This window comes from Cornus florida, unplaced genomic scaffold (genome assembly GCF_030987335.1).
Source record: "Cornus florida cultivar Cherokee Brave unplaced genomic scaffold, ASM3098733v1 CherokeeBrave_3.0.0_Hap2_Chr05, whole genome shotgun sequence".
NCBI classification, from domain to species: Eukaryota; Viridiplantae; Streptophyta; class Magnoliopsida; order Cornales; family Cornaceae; genus Cornus; species Cornus florida.
Window position 1 is genome coordinate 49,688,642 of NW_026775575.1, and position 20,794 is coordinate 49,709,435.

Genomic DNA, 20,794 nt, shown 5'->3' on the forward strand with positions numbered 1-20,794 from the left:
TGTCGTAGAGATAATAGACAGATCGGCTAGAATGACGCTTCACAATAATTTAATTCCTGTCGATCATAATCATAATTTGCTAATGGAGTTAGAAATTACATGGGGGGCAAGTCCTTCCTGGGTTTATGGGCAAGTGATATCGGCAAACTTTCTGAGAATTTAGGAAGAAGCCTAAATCGGCAGATTTGGCTAAATAAAGATCATCTTAGGGTGATTTAGAAGAAATAAAGCTTTGGAGCTCACTGATTTGCAATCTTATTTCAATTAATTAACTCAAAATTTCCTTCCAATGTATTTTAAAATTTCAAATATCTTATCAGCTTGGGCGGCCGACAGCCGATAAGACATTTAAAATGGGGGGCATTGTTGACACCCATTTTGGTAAATTTTGTATTGATGACGTGGCAGTAGAGAATGGTGATATTCCACGTAGATTGAAGTTGAAATTGCATACAAAGACGGGAAAAGTATTTTGAATAAGTTGTGGATAAAGATCATTGTTTTAAGACTTATCTTTTAGTTAGTTTTAGTTGCATAATTATGTTATCTATAGGATTAGTTTATTTTGAATTAATAGTTGATTAAATGATAGAGTTGTAATGCAAGTAAAATACTTACATAGAGGAGTTTGTTTTACGTAATTTTCTATAAATAATGCTATGGGCATGCTTTGTAAGTGGTCCAGCACCCTCAGAATCAATTTATTATTTTATTTGCTTTCTCAAGCATTTTCCTCAAATAGCATCATTGCTATACCTATCTCTCTCCCTATATCTCTTTCTCCCTATCTCCTCCCTATCATTTTCTATATCTATTTCTTCCCCTTTCTATTCTCTTGATACGTTACTATATATATTATTCACTGATAAAGTCATTTTAACTAAGACATTATTGAACTTAAAAGAGGAATTTTATTATTCCTTTTTATCTCGCATCGCCTGAAAGTCAACTTACTCAAAGGGATTAAAGTTGACAATTTACGCTTGAATCACACAAGTGGTTCTGGAAAGCCCACTCCATCTCAATTTAAAATCGGATCTTAAGAGCCGATTTTAGGGTCAACACTCTTGTAGTTTCATTAGAACGTTTTAGTTTTGTTAATTTTGGTCATACAAATTGAACATCACTTTATTATTCTGTGACTTAACAAGCTTGAGTATTGAAAGGTGTGAATTTATCCTCAAACCAATCAATTAAACACTACCTGTGACGTTAGTGAAAAAAACAATTATTTGGAATCACGTACATGTACTTAGAAATTATTAAGTACTTGAGAGCTAATTAAAATATCATATAGTGATACCTGTTTGTGTATATATATATATACCTATAATTATCTCTATGGTTTTAATTTGGCCCAATTTATAAGGTTTCAATCGCAATGAAAAAGAGATAATCAAACACAAAAGAGAGAAAGGGTGAAGAGAGAAACTTGCAATTGAGTGTGAATAATAAGAGAGAGACAAACCTGGGAGTTGTCGTCGATGAAACGTTAGGTGAATAAGAAAAGTGCGTGAGTGATGAAAAGACTTCTTGAGATTAGAGTCGTGAATAAGAAACATATAGGTTGGGAATACGTCAAGAATATGTTTGTGTTTTGATTAGAAACAAGTGAAAACAACTTCTTCTTCTTCTACAGAAATATCCTTACCAAACATATCTTACCTATTTCTGTTTTTTTGGCCTTTTAGAAACAAGAAATAAAAACATTACCAAACAACCCCTTGATTTACATCAATTTATATGAAAATAGCCACAATTAAACAGGATTAGGTATAAACAAGATTAGATATGAGTACCTATAATTTGATTTACCTTTAGTTTCTCCATTATCCATGGTTCTAGAGAACTCCTTTTCTTTGCTTTATGTATTTGTATTATTATGATTAGCAAACCTCAACACATCTTTTGCTTTCCATGAACCTGGTTTGACTTCATTGCTTAGAATTTTTTACAGAAATTTTTTCATCCTATAAGTTTTCTTTGAAAAAAAAAACAGATAGCTAATTCAATTCAACTCAACTAAACCATCCATTCCATTGAAATACATTTAATAGCACAATATACAACCTGCATATATAATAAACAACAATCCAAATTTTTTACATAATGATGTTTCATCCCTCACAGCTCTTGAATTGTATTCTTTACCGAAGGTAAAATTGGAAAAAAATTTCTTACTATACTTCCAAGTGCTTTCTAAAATCTTACACCATGAAAAACAACCAAGCCCTAAGAGTAGTCCCTTTTAAGTCTACCATTACTGAAGAAAGCACTAGTCCGATAGGTTCCAAATTTTGCAAACAGCAACGTAGTCACAATTGGAAGTCCACTCCAAACGGCAACAATGACCCATTATAGCACCAAACACACATAACATAATCCAAATAATACTTGGAATATTCCAATCATCATCAACATGAATTCCCTTGAAAATTAGAAACAAAAAGACACATTAGCAAAATGCAGTAACGGGAGGAAAATTTATTAAAAGTAATTGAGCAGAAAAATGACGTGCTCACCTTTTTTTTTATACTCTGACAATATAGTACCAACCCCTAGGAGTATCCTCCACCCTAAATTCCTCATTTTCCAGTGACCATCAACATCGATACCAACAAAAATTTAGAAACAAAACGGGCTTTAGCAGCAAGCAGTGACCCCAACCTCGTATGAATCTGAATTGAGCATAAAAAAATGAAAATGTGATAGCAACAACCAAACTCAGCCACCAATTAGAGTAGTGACAACACCCACCACTCTCAAACAGTCAACCACAATTGATATGCCCAAACCACATATTTATCTAAACACGTATCGAAATAAAAAAGGAAGAAGAAAGTCAAAATAAACTCATAGTTAGTGAATAACTCTGGCAGCAAACAGAATTATCTGGGCATGAAGACATCCAGAAATAGATGATTTAAAAAGTTCATATCAACTTTGTGAAATACTTGGCTCAAAAGTTCTTTGCAGAGATTAACGAGTGCACCAACACTTTTTGCCTAACAAAGACGGAATAATTATAGATACTTTTTTTTAGGTAATTAGACCTTCATTAACAAATTAAAACAAGTATTCAAGAGACATTCCCCAGCATAAAAAAAGCTCCAATGCCACCAATCCATAATGAGAAAAAAAATAAACTTTCCCAGATTTTAAATAAATAAAAAAATAAAATAAAAGATAAGACCAGCGGATTAACTATTCTTTTTTTGTTTTTCAAGAAGCAAGCTTGATTTTTATTCCTAAATCACAAACTGTGAGTACAACATTCAAGGAGGCATACCTCTCCACCAACAAAACAAAACAACACAAAAACACAATCAAACCAACACAGCCAACAAGGACAATACTCAAAAAGCACAGGGAAAAAATCGACCACCAACAAAAAAAAACTCTCACAATAATAAACCTAATATCAAAACCTCAAACAAAACTAACTTAAAACTGTGTCAGCACAACACCAACTATTGCAGGCCCTTTCCTTGAAATAAACAATCTTGCTCTCATCCAGCTTAAAGCACCCAACAACAAATTTATAACACACCAACAACTTATAATGAAACTCCACAAGAGTCCAGCAAATTGACCAATACTTTCTCCTTATTGTTGGGAAAATATCGAGTGTCCAATACTTTCTCCTTATTCCTTATCACTATTTCTTATTTTCCAAATTGACCAGATTATATTATTTAAATTTAAGTTAAAAATTTTCATTGTTGGAATATAAATTTAGCAGAAAATCTACTAATTTATTGAAGCAAAGATGATTTATCAGTGTTATAATTCATATACCACCATGAAACCATCCCTTTCTCATTAGACAAAATCACAAAACTACTCCAAATGAGATGTCATAATTACTAGAAAGTTGTTTTTCCCTCATCCTTCCAATTAAAAAAAAATTGTGAATTTACTTTTTATAAAATATATATATATATATATATATATAAACTCCTTTCCAAGAATTAAAGGATTCAGTGACTAACCAAAATGAAAAATTTATTTTCCAAAAGATAATTAGAATTAGGGTTAATTACAACGACACCCCCTGAGATTTGCCATATTGACAGCCATATACAACTTAGTCATTTTTTTAACAAAGACACCCCCTTAGGTTTGATAAAACTAACAAAGATACCCCAATGCTGGTGAATTGACATTATTGTCCCTTGATATATTCAATTACCATTTTATCCAATACAATTCTTTTTTATTGACCAAAATACCCTACTAATAAACCAAACCAACAGTCACCACCATCCACTCCTAAATGTTGTGACGCAAGATTGTCTTGATTGACTCGGAACCCACCACCACCCTATCACACCCACGATGCACAGAACCTACAACTAATGTTCAAGGATTCTTGCCGTCTTTGCTCACCGGACATAACATCCTCAGCGTCTTCCTCCTCACCGGACTCTTCTCTGCACCGCTGTTCCGCCGTCACCAAATCTTCCTCTCTGGCAGTCTTAATTTGCTTGCCAGAATCCGAGCTCCTTGCCATCGCCCATCACGACCGGCTCCTCCACTGTTGAGCTCGCCACCACCATCATCCGAAGCCACAAGCTCGCCATCAGCCGCCGCATCACAGCTGAGTCCTCTGTTCTAAGCTTTCCGTCGCTTTGGTTAAAACCGGTGAAGCTAGCCAGCCGATTCTTGCCCCTCGGTTCCACGCCACAGTTCCTCTCACGGCCGAGCCCTCTATCGGCTGATCCGCCGTCCATCACAGCCGATCAATTCATCACAGCCGCGAACACAGTCCGCTAGCGTCGCTCCATCTCAGCCGACCTCACCATTCCGAGTGAAGCCCCAAGCTCACCGCCACGAGTAACTCATGGCCAAATCAGCCGACTTCCCCACAACCGTACTGAGCCCATCACTGTCCCGCCTCTCGTCCATCGTTGTTCCATGCTCTCTACCGCGAACCGTCCATAGCCTATTCCAACCAATCGTCGCTCACCGCCACAGTTCACCATCGATTATGCTTCTAAAAGATAAGGAGAGGGTTTTTATTGGAAACCCTAAGTAGTGAGTGATGAATGGTTTGGGTGAAATCGAATGGGTGGGTTTTTCTTAGGTTGTCTTGGATTAGGTGATGGTGATTGAAGAATAGGGAGGAAGGAGGCCGTGAGATTGTGGAAGTGTGGAAGTTACGGTGGTGTAGGGATGGTCGGTGGTCAGATATAATAGTGTATATATATAAGAGCAAAGTTGATTTTTCATGAGTTATGATATTTTATCATAAAAATGAATTAAACATTGAAAGGCAATGTCATCTTTTAGAATGTTTTAAGGGCTTGTTTGGAACAAAATTCTCACAGGGAGTGTCTTTGATAAAAAAATGACTAAGTTCTATATGGCTGACAATATGACAAACCTCAGGGGATGTTGTCATAATTAACCCTTAAAATTAATACAAAAGCTTATCTTATTATGATCAAAGTGTAATGCAAAATAAAATGGTAAAAGAAAAAGAAATCCTTTGTAATACGTAGAGAAAACATAGGAAAAACAAATCCCTATTGTTAGATCCATGTCCATTAAACCACGCTTGTTCATTTTTCGTACATATTTGTACGAAACCGAAAGAAAATTTTGAAGTTTCCATAAATATTGGTTTCCCCTTCAAATATAAGCTCAAATCATACAATATAGAAGAGTTTTTTGTTCGATCTTTCATAAAACAGAAAGAAAAACTAGGGTTTTCTAGAAAAATAAAAAAAGTTTTAAAACAACTCCAAAATCAAAAAATATTACACACCATCTATGGATTTCCAACCAAAAACCTGAAAAACAGTCGATACATTGAACTTAATTGAACAAAGTTAAACCAAATGGGTCAAACCTGGCTTCTTCTTCGAAAAAAAGTGCAAAGAGCTTCAGATCGGTGGCGGTTTTAAGCAAAAAAAGCTTGAATCGATCGAAGTTTTTAGGAACCCAAGCACTATAGTCGAATCGCCACAAAGAGCATCGATGGAGGAGAGAGAAAGTTGGGGTGCAAAATGACCTAAAATGTTTTAAAGTGTCCTCTTTATACCTGTAATAGAGTGTTATAAGTTTGGCTCAAATGCTTCCTCTGCTACAGTGCATGAGTGGGCCAAACAATGCTGAAACAACTTAAAACACCATTTTGGTGTTTCAAGTTTTGAGCCTTTTTATTGAAATGTTTTACAATTGTTCAAACAAAACATAACCAACCAAACATGCTTTGGACCACTTTTGGGTTACTGTGCGGGCCTGCAACAAAAACATCAAAAGCAAATCACCTACCAAACAGGGCCTTAATTGCACCTTAAGTAGTAGTCTATTGGACACATTTCTAGTGAGATGCATTGCAACATTTTTATGAGGAAGGTTGCAACCAATAAGTTTTTTCTACAAAATTTTGGCTTGTTCATTTTATTTTTTATTTGAAAATTCAATTAAGAATTTAAATTATATTAAGAACTAAATCATACACTAAAACCACGGGGACCACAAGGAGGTAAAATAATTAATACTTAAGAAGACAAGAAATCCATTAATCAAAAGTATTAGGGTGAATTACCCTGACCTCCCCTGAGTTTTGGACTTATTACTTGTAGATGAAACTTTAAAAAAAATCACTCTAACACCCCATATCAGAGTTGGATTTCTTAACACCGTCAAAGTTTATTATAAAAGTACAAAAATACCCTCACCCTCACTTTTAATAATTTATATTTCAATTACCTCAATGCTGACATAAGCAAAAAATTATTAAATATTAAATACAAATTTAATAAAATATACTAGATTATAGTAATATATATATATATATATATATATATATTTGATAAGTAAATTGTATTAAAAGCGTTCAAAAGGGGAACGCGTCCCAAACTATACAAAGACAAAACGGAGCCTATGAACTCAAAGAGTTCATAAAATCAACAATATCCTCAAGAGAAGAGTAGTCTCTCCCCTGACCCCAACAAAACAAATTACAAATGATAGAAAATTTTAACACCCCAATGGAGGATTCCTTTCCCTCAAAAGATCTTCCATTACGCTCTCTCCAAAGGCTCCACCAAATACAAAAAGGGGTCACTCTCCAAAAAACTCTGGCCTGAGCCCCCACCCATTGGCCCCTCCACATATCTAACGACTCCCAAGATGACCGAGGCATGACCCAATGAATACCAAACAGGCCAAACATCAAACTCCAACAATTATGAGCCACAGGACAGTGTAGCAAAAGATGATCCACCGACTCCCCATTAATCTTGCAAAGACAACACCTATGCCTTCGCTTCCTCAAATTGTCCAAAGTCAAAATCTTACTCCAAGCTGCAGTCCACGTAAAAAAGGCCACCCTAAGAGGCACCTTAGACCTCCACACCGTCTTCCATGGGAATGAGGTACCATGAAAACCAGAAAGGCACACAAAAAAGGACCGGAACTGGAACATCCCCTAAGAAGAAGGCACCCAAATCAAGGAATCTGCCCCAGACCCCTCCACCTCCTGTCCGTAAAGGAGAGCCAAAAACCCAGTGACATCATCCAACTCCCAATCCTGAAAAGCTCGCCGGAAACGCACATCCCAATACAACCTTCCACTATCAAGGTGATAGTAGTCAGCAACCATAGCATGTTTGTCAACAGCAATCCTGAAAAGCCTGAGAAACAATAGGGCCAAAAGCCTATCATCACACCATGGATCCTCCCAAAACCGGACAGTTCTTCCATCCCGAACTCTGAATCTAATATGTTTGGAAAAGGCATCCCACCCCTTACCAATGGCCCTCCACACCCCCACTCCGCTAACAGACCTGACTGGTCTAACTGACCACCCTCCTCTCTCCTCCCCAAAGCGACATGAGATAACCCTTCTCCATAATCTATGTCTTTCCTTACCAAATCTCCAAAGCCACTTACCAAGAAGAGCACAATTGAAAAGGGCCAATCTCCTAATTCCAAGCCCTCCCAACCGAATAGGCCTGCAAACCTGTTCTCATTTGACAAGATGATACTTAAACTCTTCTCCGCGACCCCCCCCCCCCCCCCCGCGGAGCATTTCTAGTCTTCCAACAATAGAGTCTGGAATACGAAAAAGCGAAAGAAAGTACGTTGGAAGGCTTAACAAAGTGCTCTTCACTAACGTAACTTTACCGCCCTTTGACAGATATTGTTTTTTCCAACCCGCTAATCTTCTCTCGACCCGCTCAATCACCGGGTTCCAACTTCCCACCCTCCTAGCCGAGTCCCCCAGCGGCAAACCCAAGTACGAGATAGGAAAGCGTTGCGTCCCACACCCTAGAACAGCAGCCAGAGTGTCCACCTCTTGAACCTCCCCCACAGGAACAATCACACTCTTTCCCACGTTTACTTTCAAACCAGAAACAGCCTGGAAACAAACCAAAACACATCTCAGATACCTCAACTGGGATACATCAGCCTCACAAAAAACAATAGTGTCATCCGCAAAAAGTAAATGAGAGATCTCCAACTGCTAAACTGATTCAGGGCCAATCTTAAAACCCCTAAGAAAACCCAAATCCACTGCCCTTCTCATTAGCCTGCTAAGGGCCTCCATAACAATAATAAAAAGAAAAGGGGAGAGAGGATCCCCCTGTCTCAACCCACGAGAACTGCCAAAGAACCCCGAAGGAGAGCCATTCACCAACACCGAAAACCTGACAGTGGAAACACAAGAAACAATCCACTTCCTCCATCTCTCACCAAAACCCATCCTCTCCAACAGATAGAACAGGAAATTCCAGCAAACATGATCATAGGCTTTCTCAATATCCAGCTTGCAGGAGTCCCACTACGAAGTCTAGAATCCACACATTCGCTAGCAATAAGAGCGGAATCCAGAATCTGTCTACCCCCAACGAAAGCATTCTGAGACTCAAAGATAACTCCATCCAGGACCTCCCTCAATCTAAAGGCAAGGACTTTTGCAATGATCTTGTAAATGCACCTGATCAGACTAATAGGTCTAAAATCCTTGATATTAGAAGCACCACCCTTTTTAGGAATAAGGGCAATAAAAGATGCGTTAAGCGATTTCTCAAATCGCCCCGTGGAATGGAACTCATGAAAAGTGCCTATAATCTCGTACCGGACCACCTCCCAGCTTTCCAACAAAAATCTCATCGTGAAACCATCAGGACCTGGAGCCTTATCACCATTGCAACTCTTTAAAGCCTTCAGCACTTCCTCCTCTGAAAAAGGATTTTCCAGCCCATCTCTCTCCAAGGCAGAAATAGAATCGAAGTGAAGACCATCTAGACGAGGTCTCCAACGAAGAGGCTCAGAATAAAGTCTTTGATAGAAAGAGACAATAGCACTTCGCACCTCCTCCTCCGAAGACAAAACTGCACCATCCACACACATCCGCCTAATATGATTACTCCTCCTATTAGCATTAGCAGTTCTGTGAAAAAACTTCGTATTACGATCCCCCTCTTTGAGCCATAATGCCCAAGATTTCTGACGCCACGAGATTTCCTCCAAAAGAGCAATCTCCACACATTTTGCCTGGCAAGCTGCTCTTCTACTGCGTTGCGATTCCGTAATAACACCCTCCCCTTCCAATCGATCAATCTCCGCAATATCAGCCAAAGCCCTATTCTTCCTTCACACCAAGCTCCCAAACACCTCCTTATTCCACCTTTTAAGATTTGTTTTCAGGATTCGAAGCTTTCCAGCAAGAATATGGCTCGATGTACCCACCACCAGATTCTCCTCCCACCAAGAATGGACAAATTCCTGGAAGTTATCCGCACGAAGCCACATGTTCTCAAATCTGAAAGGAGTACTGCGAGATCTCAAACCTCCACAGTCCAAAACCAAGGGAATGTGATCCAACGTCACCCTAGCCAAAACTGCCTGAACAACATCCGGGAATTTCTCCTCCCATTCACTTGAAATAAAAAATCTATCAATGCGAGAGAAAGTTGGAACTTCCCTTCCACTGGACCAAGTAAAGGAAGCTCCCTCAAGAGGGAGATCAATAAGCTGGTGGCCATCAATAAAATCAGAAAAGTGCATCATAGCCTGAGTCCACGGGCCAACTGTAGACCTCTCCGCCGGGCATCTAACCACATTAAAGTCTCCTGCCATACACCAAGGAAGAGACCACCTCCCCTTCACCCCACTCAACTCCTCCCACAAACCATCCCTCACAACATCATCAATCGACCCATACACCCTAGAAAAACCCCAAGTGAAGCCATCCTCCTCCATCACAAAAGCACAAGATAAAGAAAATCTCCCTCTGCAAACATCAACTTTAGTCAGCCATCTCCTATCCCACATAATAAGAACACCTCCTGAAGTCCCAACAGCATCCAACGCCTCCCATTCAACAAAGCGGTTGCCCCACAGACTTTTCACCACACGATCAGACAAAGAATCAATCTTTGTTTCTTGAAGACACACCAAGTGCACCCCCCATTTCCTCACTGCCATCTTCACCACCCTGCGCTTGCCCGGATCGTTCAGACCGCGGACATTCCACGATAAAATTCGAAACTTCATGAGGAAACAATTATCCCCTTCACCCCCCTACCCCTCCCTCCTCCCTTAGCATTACCCCTCTCCTTCTCCCCCCCACTCACCCTATCATAATTCACATCACAACACAGTAATCCACCGCCGCAACCACCACCACCATCTCCACCGTCAGTCTGTCACCACTACCCATCTCCTCTCACACAGACAACCAAACACACAGACAGAGGGAGCAACGTCAGCTAAAACCGTACTGCGGAAAAAAGAACAAGAGCAGCTCGAACCTTTTACAGTACATATGGGGAGGGCCATCTCGGAACTATTCAACCACTCCGACCTAGATTTACCCGTATTGGATTTTCAAATACCAGATCTCCAATTTCAACAACATCTACCATTTTTTCCGATTACTTCCATCCCTTCACCAAATTGTCACCCAAACACAAAAACCCTCCAATCCCATCAACCAAGACCATCAATCAACCCTCTAATCCCTCACTAGACCATCGATCCACCCTCCAATTCCTCAACTGCGCCATACTACTCACCAAACACCGCAACTCCCAAACTTAACCAAATAGGTTGAAAATTTATGGTGTTATAGAGACATAAAATGGTGGAATGGGACCCCTCCAATCCCGTCAAGGTCCCTCTTGGCTTCGACTATGAGCTCTTGGGTCCCAAAGCTTCTTGCATCTCCTATTCTCGTCCCAGGACTTCTTCTCGATGCTTCGTTAACATGGTCTCCAACAAGCAGCATATCTTCACAATCAAGAGGGAAAAGTAGAGCTGGTGGTGGAGTGGGTTGTGGGGATGAATTGATGGTGGCGAAGAAAGAACCGAGAGAAGAGATTGAGGTAAGGGGTGGTGGCAGGCGAAGGTGGTGAACCGGTGGTGGAGGAGATAGGATGGTGGTGGTGTTGGTGGTCCATAATTCCATATGATTTACATGTGTGCATATATATTTTTTATAATAAGCATAAATAATGTGTTGTATGTATACTGTATTAATTATATATTTAATGAAATAAAATTAACAAACAAAAGTACACACAAATTATTGAAGGGCATTTTTGGTATTCAAATAAAAATCCTTAATAATAACTTATCAAAAAAATAATAATAATAAAAATCCTTAATAACACTACCAAACCTTTAACAGAGTGGTGTTGACAAATACTTTCATCAAATTGACTTCTATTATTTCAAAACTTTCATCTACAGGCAAAAAGTGCAAACCTCAGGGAAGGTGAGGGTAATTCACCCAAGCATGATGTACAGATACCATGAAAACATACATGCAACACACTGCTAGCTATATATATATATATATATATATAAAGGGTATACAGAGCTGAAGCAATACATGACCATAAGATCCTAAGGACAATCAAGCCAACAGTCTGACAGACAACACCATATATATATATATATACACACCATATATATATTTTCTAATCAAAATGACCCAAAATATATGTGCCTCCACCTTCCTTTGAGAAATAGTTCTGATTTCATGAAGCATAGGAGCTACAAATAGTTCCATCTCTCAAAGCAATGCAATCTGTTACAATAAAATCACACTATCAGCCCATAACATATATATATATCTGTTACAATAAAATCACACTATCAGCCCATAACATATATATATATACTTATTATCCTTGATTCCTTAATATAGACATTCTTCGACATACATCATATCAAACTTTATACTAGTGGCACAAAATTTTTAAAATTCGATACACAACTAGAAGTAACATAAAACAGATACCTTCATGTTTCTAGCTTTTCCCAACTTGCAAGAAACGTGTGTTTGATATTTTTTTAGTGTAGTCAGAGCATCTTCCATGTTGATCCTCTCCCGTGGTGACTCTACGAAGCAATTCAGAACAGAGTGAATTAATTAAAAGGCCAAGAGCTTGAGGAATTTAGTTTTGAATTAATTTTATTATAGGCGTTGGCATTATTTGTGGGATGTCCTTTGTTATATTGGCCGGGGTTTCAAGAGAAGAAAACTCATCCAACTTGGAGCAAAGTATTTTTTAGCAAAATTGTAGTTTCATGTTACAGCAACAACTCTCAAAATTTGATAGTTCAGCTCTGACAACCAAAATCTTTACCATAGAAGAGGTGAAGAAGGCAACCAATGAAATTGGGATCGTCAGTTGAGGAGGCTTTGGTACAACTTACAAAGGAGTTTTAGCATAAAACTAAATAGGGGTAGGTGTTTGCATATGTTATCATCATCAAAAGATTTCCACGCTTATAGTTGGTTGTGTGTCACGATGTGAGAATAATAAGTCCCAGAGCCAACAGCCCAATCATGCACAACCGGCAAGTTCCATTTGACCGTGCTGGTGTCAGACTATAAAACATGATGTGAGGAGAATATATAACTAGCCTCTCCAGCAAGAAATGCGAAGCTACATGGATTGAATCCCAACACCGGCGTATAGTTTATTTCCCAATACCTGTAAAATGTCAAAGTAAGATCTCTTACTCCTTGGGGAATTGATGTTTGGCAAAAACCTATGCCATAGCTCGAATTACTGACCGCAAAAGTATTATTGTCACATCGTGACACACAACCAACTATAAGCGTGGGATCTTTTGATGATGATAGCATATGCAAACTCCTACCCCTATTTAGTTTTATGCTAAAACTCCTTTGTAAGTTGTACCAAAGCCTCCTCAACAGACAATCCCACTTTCATTGACATCATTGGTTGCCTTCTTCACCTCTTCTACGGTAAAGATTTTGGTCGTCTGCGCTGAACCATAAAGTTTTGAGAGTTGTTGCTGTAACATCAAACCACCATTTTGCTAAAAATACTTTGCTCCAAGTTGGAGGAGTTTTCTTCTCTTGAAACCCCAACCAATATAACAAAGGACATCCCACAAGTAATGCCAAAATTGTTATGCCAATGCCTACAGTCAAATTAATTCAAAACAAAATTCATCAAGCTCTTGGCATTTTAATTAACAAACTCTGTACTGAAGCACAGTAGTAGGCCGTTATACAGATCCTCTTTAAGAAGTTCATCAAGTTAAGTCTAACTTAAATTTTTTTGTGGAAAAAAAAATTAAAAATATAAAAGCACTGTTTGAAATTTTATTTTTACTAAACTTCTAGAAAGCTGGGGGGAGAGAAAAAAAAAAAAAAACAGCCACAGATGTATACCTTAAAATTATATGCAATTTTCAAAAATAAAAAATGATTTTCAAATTCCTTGTAGATGCAAGGGGAAAAAAGTAGAGAAACATAAATGGTTGCAAAATGTGCTCCATAACAGTGCTTTTGCAAGAATTTAGAGTGTGATACTCTCTAAAATGGGGACCATGAAAAGTAGTGGAAGAAAGGAAAGCCACCAAGGAGACATTGCTCACCACCCCAGCTAGTATTCCAAAATCTAGTTTGTACTACAGGCTTTTTAAATGGAATGGGTTAGGACAAGATCGGGGTGATTCAAACAATCCCTCCAAGGATTAATTTAAAATACTTATCTAAAATAAAATAAATGAACTATTAGGCATCTAATCTGACAGAATTTGCGTAATAAGTAATGAAAAAAAAATTAATTGAGAAATAAATTGTATCAATGAGTAAAAATCCCTAATGGCAAAGTAACCTTTGGCCATTGGACTCCTTATCACTACTATTCTAAAAATCACCTATGTACCTACCAACAATAACCTTTGGCCATATTGATTGATCAGCTGGAATTTTGCAACCCTGGCTTGTTATGCCATCCCTGATATATCCCATTGGGCAAGAAATTAAAACTCCCATTTGTGTTGATGCAAATATCTGGGCAACTGTCAAGTTTATTCAAGCACTCGTCAATATTTGTGAACAATTGAGAAAAAAATATTGAAAATTTTTAAACATGAACACTTGCAAAAAAGAAACTAAGAGACAGGAAGAGGGGCACAAATTTGTAATATATAATAGTAGTATTATTGTACACAAATATAATTTAGCCTACCAACCATTTGGAAGGTAGTGGTTTACCTGGTAACCTTGAGGGCATTTGCAGAGACAACCTGGACCATTATCAGAGTTATAACATATGCTATTCTGCCCACATGTAACCGGCAAATCCCGTTTGACCATGCTGGTGTCAAACAATAAAATATGTCAGGAATTAAATCCCCTTCGTTTGGCATAGTGGAAGCATGACACAAACAATCACACAAACAAAACACGACATTTTACGTGGTTCACCCAAAACTAGGGAGAGAAGAAATTTCACTATTATGAATCAAGGAGAGAATATACAACTGTAGAGAATGCCCAAACTCTTTTGAGGCATCTCCCTACTCTCACCCACTCTCTTCTCTCCCCACTCACTCACACATTCCATTCTTTTTTCTTCTCTACCTTCTCCATACAACTCCCTCTCTATTTATAGTCTCAAACATAATTTTTTAGAGCCCAATATTTTCCTTACAAGAATTTCCTTAGAGCCCAAGACTTGCCAAATAATAAATTATCATACAAAATACGACTCAAAAAGGAAATTTAAAAGTTGAAAAAATTTGAGACACAAATCCTAAAAAAATATGACGTGAGGAGAATATATAACTGCCTCTTCAGCAAGAAACGCAAAGGGACATGGATTGATGGTAGGAGAAAGGAGAATCCCTGTACACTGTCTTAGTAAAGATTTCTTACTTCCTGGGGAATAGATGTTTGACAAAAACCTATGCCGGGACTCAAATTACTGACCGCAACAGTATTATTGGCACATTGTGATATGAAACCAATTATAAGCCCAGGCTCTAATGTGATTGATAATGCATGAGTTACAACCTACCCCTATGATCTTTTTTATAAAAGGAAATGAAGAAACTCTGGAGCTTCCATGAATTGTAGTAGTCAACCAATTCATCGGATTGGTTGAAGCATTGACATGCACCATCCTAGGTAGAGACTCGCAACTCACCGTCAAGAAAAATGCTAAGAACACGTACGTGTTTATTGGCTAAGAATGGTTTGGAGTACATATTATCAGGAAAGGCCTCATTTAGGCAACAACTCTTGCGTGTGCCCAACGGGTAAGAAATGGTAAGGTGGCCATAGCAGCAGAGATAACCAGGCTTGGCAAGAGTTGTTGAGGGAGTTGCTACACTTCCTGCTAACTCCACCACTAAGAACATTAGAAGTAAAAATTTAGGAAACCTCATTGTTTCTGCTCCCTCCTCTAATGTAAGGTATTAGCTACATTTATATGTGGTTGGGTAATTTTGATGAAGAGACACAGACCGCATAAGTCTTCCTTCCGTGAGTCTTCTTCTTCTGCCAAAATTGGAAGCTTTGTTTTTTTCTTCCTACTACTAATTATGGAACAATTGTAAGCTCTAATGAAGCTGTGGGTCAATCTATAAGTCCGCGTATTTGAAAACCAGAAAATAAGTAAAATGAAATTTGGAAACTCTTTATATCAAAAAATTTAAAATAATGAAATTTTCTTTACTTTTCTCTGTACTGGCCATGAACGTTACCATAAACGATTTAGAGCCAAAAAAAAAAAAAAAAAACCAAAAAAATAGAACATATCTAGAGCTGAAGATCCATTAGCTGCAACACCCTTTTTTTTTATATTTTTCTTTGTGGCTCCACGTGGCTAGTACAGAGAAAAATAAAGAAAATTTCAGAGTTTCCAAATTTCATTTTTATTATTTTCTTGTTTTCAAATACGTGGACTTATATATCGACCCACAACTTCATTATAGCTTCCAATTTTTGGATAATTAGTAATAGGAAGAAAAAAACACAGCTTCCAAATTTGCCATGGGAAGAAAAACGCAATGTCTGGGAGAAGAAAAAGACTCATGGAAGACTTACTCCATCTGTGTCTCTTCAACAAAAATACCCAACCACATATAAATGTAGTTAATACATCACACTAGAGAAGGGAGCAAAAACAACGAAGTTTCCTAAATTTTTACTGCTAATGTTGTTCTTAGTGGTGGAGTTAGCAGGAAGTGTAGCAACTCCCTCAACAATTCTTGCCAAGCCCGGTTGCCACCACTGATGTGGCAATCTTACCATTTCTTACCCGTTCAGCACATTCAAAAGTTGTTGCATAAACGAGTCCTTCTTGATAATATGTGATCACTCCAAACCATTCTTAGCCAATAGTAACATACATGTTCTTAACATCTCACTTGACGATGAGTTGTGAGTCTCTACCTGGAATGGTGCATGTCAATGTTTCAACCAATACGATGAATTGGTTCACTACTACAATTCATGGAATCTCCAGATTCATACTCTCCCATGCATATCGCACACTCCGACCCCTTCTCCTTCATCATCTTTACAATTGGGTATAGATGAGTGCAATCAAAACCCCAATAGATAGATATGAGAAAAATAGAGTATAGATGACGGATGCCGCGACGGCAACGCACGATGTGGGATTATGGAATCGATTGAACATCTTTACAATTGGATCCCCAATTATTTTCTTGGGTTCCCTTTGCCTCCTCAAGTGTTAACAACTATATATACTCAACTATCCAACCATTAGATGGAATAATAAAGGGCTATGATTTAATTTGATATTTTAAAATAAAATTTATAACATACAAATTGAGAGAGAGAGAGATTTGGCTTCTTAACCTAACTTCCTAAAGTTAACAAATCTAGTAACTATAACAATTTATCACGACATAACACCATGTGGATAGGAAAAAAAGGACGAAAATGATAACCTAGTTCTCACCTAATTGGATTAGAACTCAGTTTATACACACAAACATATATATACACACACTCTCTAGTAAAAGAGCACGTGCAATGCTTATAAATCTTACTAAGCTATAATACCAATAATTAATATATATATATATATATATATATATTAATAATCTAACAACTCTAATATTATTGATACAAATTTATAGTTATTTGTTGCTTTATTTTTGAAAATTCTTTTATCCTTTTTGAATTCCCGTATTCTTCAAGTTATTACCCTTCTTGGCCAGCTATTAGCACAACATACAAGAATAAATAAATAAGTAAATGTTAGGTGATTTATACATGTGTGTCTATATAAACTTTAGCCCGTCTCAAACATTCAATGTCAAAAAATATTTAACTTAAGTTATAGTCAAGAAAAACAAAAATAAGTTATCAGGCAACACCCCGATTACAATTGGTAGTTTGCCTGTTCATACTTATCTTGATCTTTCCGAGAATTACTGTTCCTGGAAATACCACTTGAGTTGCAGAATTTGAAGCTTAATAGGCTAAATTTGTCTAATGATTAGTTTTTGGGGGATATTCCTCCTCTTTATGCTGTGATTATTTTATAAGGATAGCTTTAAATCCAGGCTTGTGTGGTGATTGTGCGGTTTGGTTGAGGCAAATATCAAGGCTACTTGTGGATACTAAGATCAATTTATATACTTAGCAGCATAGTTTTTGTTGGTTTGTGTGGAAATACGGTCACATCAAGAAGATGAAGAAATGAGTCACAATATCGAAGTGGAGATCATTCTAAATTGGGATTTACTGAATTTGAAATTCTCAATTGCCTTGATGAAGCTAATGTTATCGGAAGTGGAGCTTCTGAGAAAGTCTATGAAATACACACACACACACACACACACACACACATACATATTAAGTAGTCATCGCAGTAGCATATATATATATATATATATACAAAGGTCATCCAATGCCCCCATGTTCCATCTCTGTCACTTACTCCCTCTAAACTTCATTAACACCTCTCTGCAGCTCATCAGACCTCCATATATAGATGTTACTAGTTATCAATTAAATCCATAATCCCATACAACTCAACAGCTCTAAACAAGACAAACTCTAACCTCTTATACAGATGTAGAACTTTGTCAAAAGCAAAGCAAACAATCTCACTTACTATTTAATATTAAACACCCAATTCACACTAGTACTCTTAACTCTTTCTTTCACTTACACATGCATCATAGAAGACATACCCACCTTGAAAAAACCTCGAATTATTAACACAATCTTCAATTCATAGTTCTTTCTTGGAATATTAGGCATGACTTAAATTCTCTTCATATATATGACAGCCCTTTCTTAGTTTTCTCTGCAAAATCATTTAAGGCAGGGTTCAATCAACATTCCTTGAAAAGAAAGAATTAATATAAATGAAGCCAGATTGATTGCCTTGTAACCTGCATGATTTCAAGCAATACACTATGTGGCATAACAAGTGGCCAACTATAATTCCACTTTGATTATCCAATTTATCCAGCCTTTTTTGTTCTAACCTCTAAGGGGTAAATCTTCTATTTCAAGCATCCCATAAATTTTCAAAATTCAATAATCAACCAGACCAATGAAATTAGATTCAAATTGATAAAAAAAGGAGATAAAAGATTCCATAAACACGCTGAATAAAGGAAAAAAAATATATCAATTTCAAATTGGAAAAAGCGAAAAAGGAACCAGTACCATAAATTGGAATTATTGGATGAGCTACTTGTAATCTTTTTGGCGCTGCTCCTGATGAAACTGAAGCTAATCTACCAAACACAAACCCAAATCTTATCCTTCGACTTCGAGCCATCAAGGAGCGACAGGAGCCCTAGAACACAATTCGTTTTTTCATTTTTTTTCTTGATTCGTGATACTCAGGCAGAAATGTCTGACAATTTACTAGGCATAAATGATGTGGCGGTCCAGCTGGCATAAATTAATCATATTTGGCTTCATTGCGTTGACAGCAAATATCGCAAACAAAACACCCGATGACAAGATTGAGCCGAACTGCAACCTACCACAACGAAGGACTGCTTAGAGTCGAGAATCTGATGGTAACAAGTTTTCGATGAATAAGAGGACAGCCAAGAACGCCGGCAAACCTCTGCAACTTTCGGCGAAACCAGACCTCACCACTGCCGGACTCCATCATTGTCGTGTCCCGTCATCTCACCGAAACTATGAAGCCTTGGTCGCCGTTCAGTACCGCTGCCGACATCCTTACTCACCACCGCGACGGCCGCTGTACTACGTGCAGAGCCCGTTACGTAACTCCTCACTCTCACTCCTCCGTGGGCCTCCACTCTCGCGAGTCCTCCTCCGGCCACTTCTCAACACACCCATCAACAACAAACCCAAGAAACAGAGACCACACCGGTGAAAAGAGTCCCACACGTGGACAGCTTCACTGCAATCCATCATTGCCGTCGGTTTGTCACAATCGGTTTATCACCGGGTCAAGCTCTACGACTCCGACTCGGCGGTTCTAACTTCTCACAGCCCTCGCCGGGTCTGGCATCACAGCCACCGTGATCTGATCCTCGTTCGTTGCTGGACGATCCTTGCTCACTGTTCAGCTCACCGCCGTTCCTGACCGACCACATCACCGCCGGAACCGCGACATCCTCACAGTTCATCACCGCCGTCGTCTGACTTGCGCCCACGCGCCTGAGAGTAGATCTAACTCGCCCACGCGCTCCTTCTCCAGCAACGTATTTCCGGTGCCGTTAACCCGTCGTTGATCATCACCGCTGCTCTATGCCGCTGCCACTGCCCTCTGTCGGACCCGGCTTCCCAAACTGGTGATCCGCCGGCTCCGCCTGGGCCACACCATCGTCAATTGATCTTTGACATCCCTGAGCTGAAATCTGGCATTCCGGCCACCGTTGCTTGCACCTACAGTACGCCGATGAAGATGGAGAGATACAAAGAGAGAGAGGAGGGGGGAAAAGAATACCCAAAAGATGGAGGTGGAACTCGAGGGAGGTTAGACAGAGAGGAGAGAGACCGGGGAAGATGAATGGATTACACCCAAGCCCATTCTTTTTGCCAGCCACGTATGATTCTGATCCACCGGCAAAAATATCATTTCCCTTCAAAAAAAGAAAAACATAAAAATGGGTAAAGAAACTCAGTGGCTAAAAGACAGCCAAACTGAACAAAATTGGGCCCATAAACCTAAACGTTTAATTTCTATTATGGACCAACATTTCTTATTTCTGTATCAGCATTTTTTTCTGTAGGATCAACTTTTGTTTTGGGCCAAATTTTGAGGCCTAGTATAACTATATAGGTTGGGCCAGTATTTGAGGCCCCCAAAATTTGGAGGTCCAAGGCGACCGCCTAGGCCCACGTCCGGCCCTGTATATAAAGCCCCAAATTGACCCAAGAGAGAACTAAGAACGTATCCATTGCTTTGAGCTCCAATCGGCCGATGACGACCTAGAACATGACGCAGAGTGAAACCTACCACCACTATCTTTGCACCGTCACCGCAACCACCAATAACACTGCCGAATGAAGTAACACAAAGAC

At 38.6% G+C, this 20,794-nt stretch overlaps 1 long non-coding RNA gene across 5 annotated transcripts; it reads right to left on the bottom strand.

Moving 5' to 3' along the window:
* Nucleotides 1-2,021: 2,021 nt before the first annotated feature.
* LOC132306431 (uncharacterized) lies at nucleotides 2,022-20,416 on the bottom strand. 5 transcript variants are annotated; one of them, XR_009481992.1, is made up of 8 exons: nucleotides 18,953-20,416; nucleotides 14,507-14,609; nucleotides 14,179-14,310; nucleotides 12,266-12,366; nucleotides 11,978-12,052; nucleotides 5,855-6,246; nucleotides 2,523-2,678; nucleotides 2,022-2,428 (listed from the first exon to the last, which is right to left on the bottom strand). It is a non-coding gene; the product is annotated as an uncharacterized LOC132306431 (long non-coding RNA). The 5 variants fall into 5 exon arrangements; XR_009481994.1 differs by lacking the exon at nucleotides 12,266-12,366 and having other exon boundaries at nucleotides 14,485-14,609; nucleotides 18,953-20,414; XR_009481990.1 differs by lacking the exon at nucleotides 12,266-12,366 and having other exon boundaries at nucleotides 18,953-20,413.
* Between the last annotated feature and the right edge of the window lie 378 nt (nucleotides 20,417-20,794).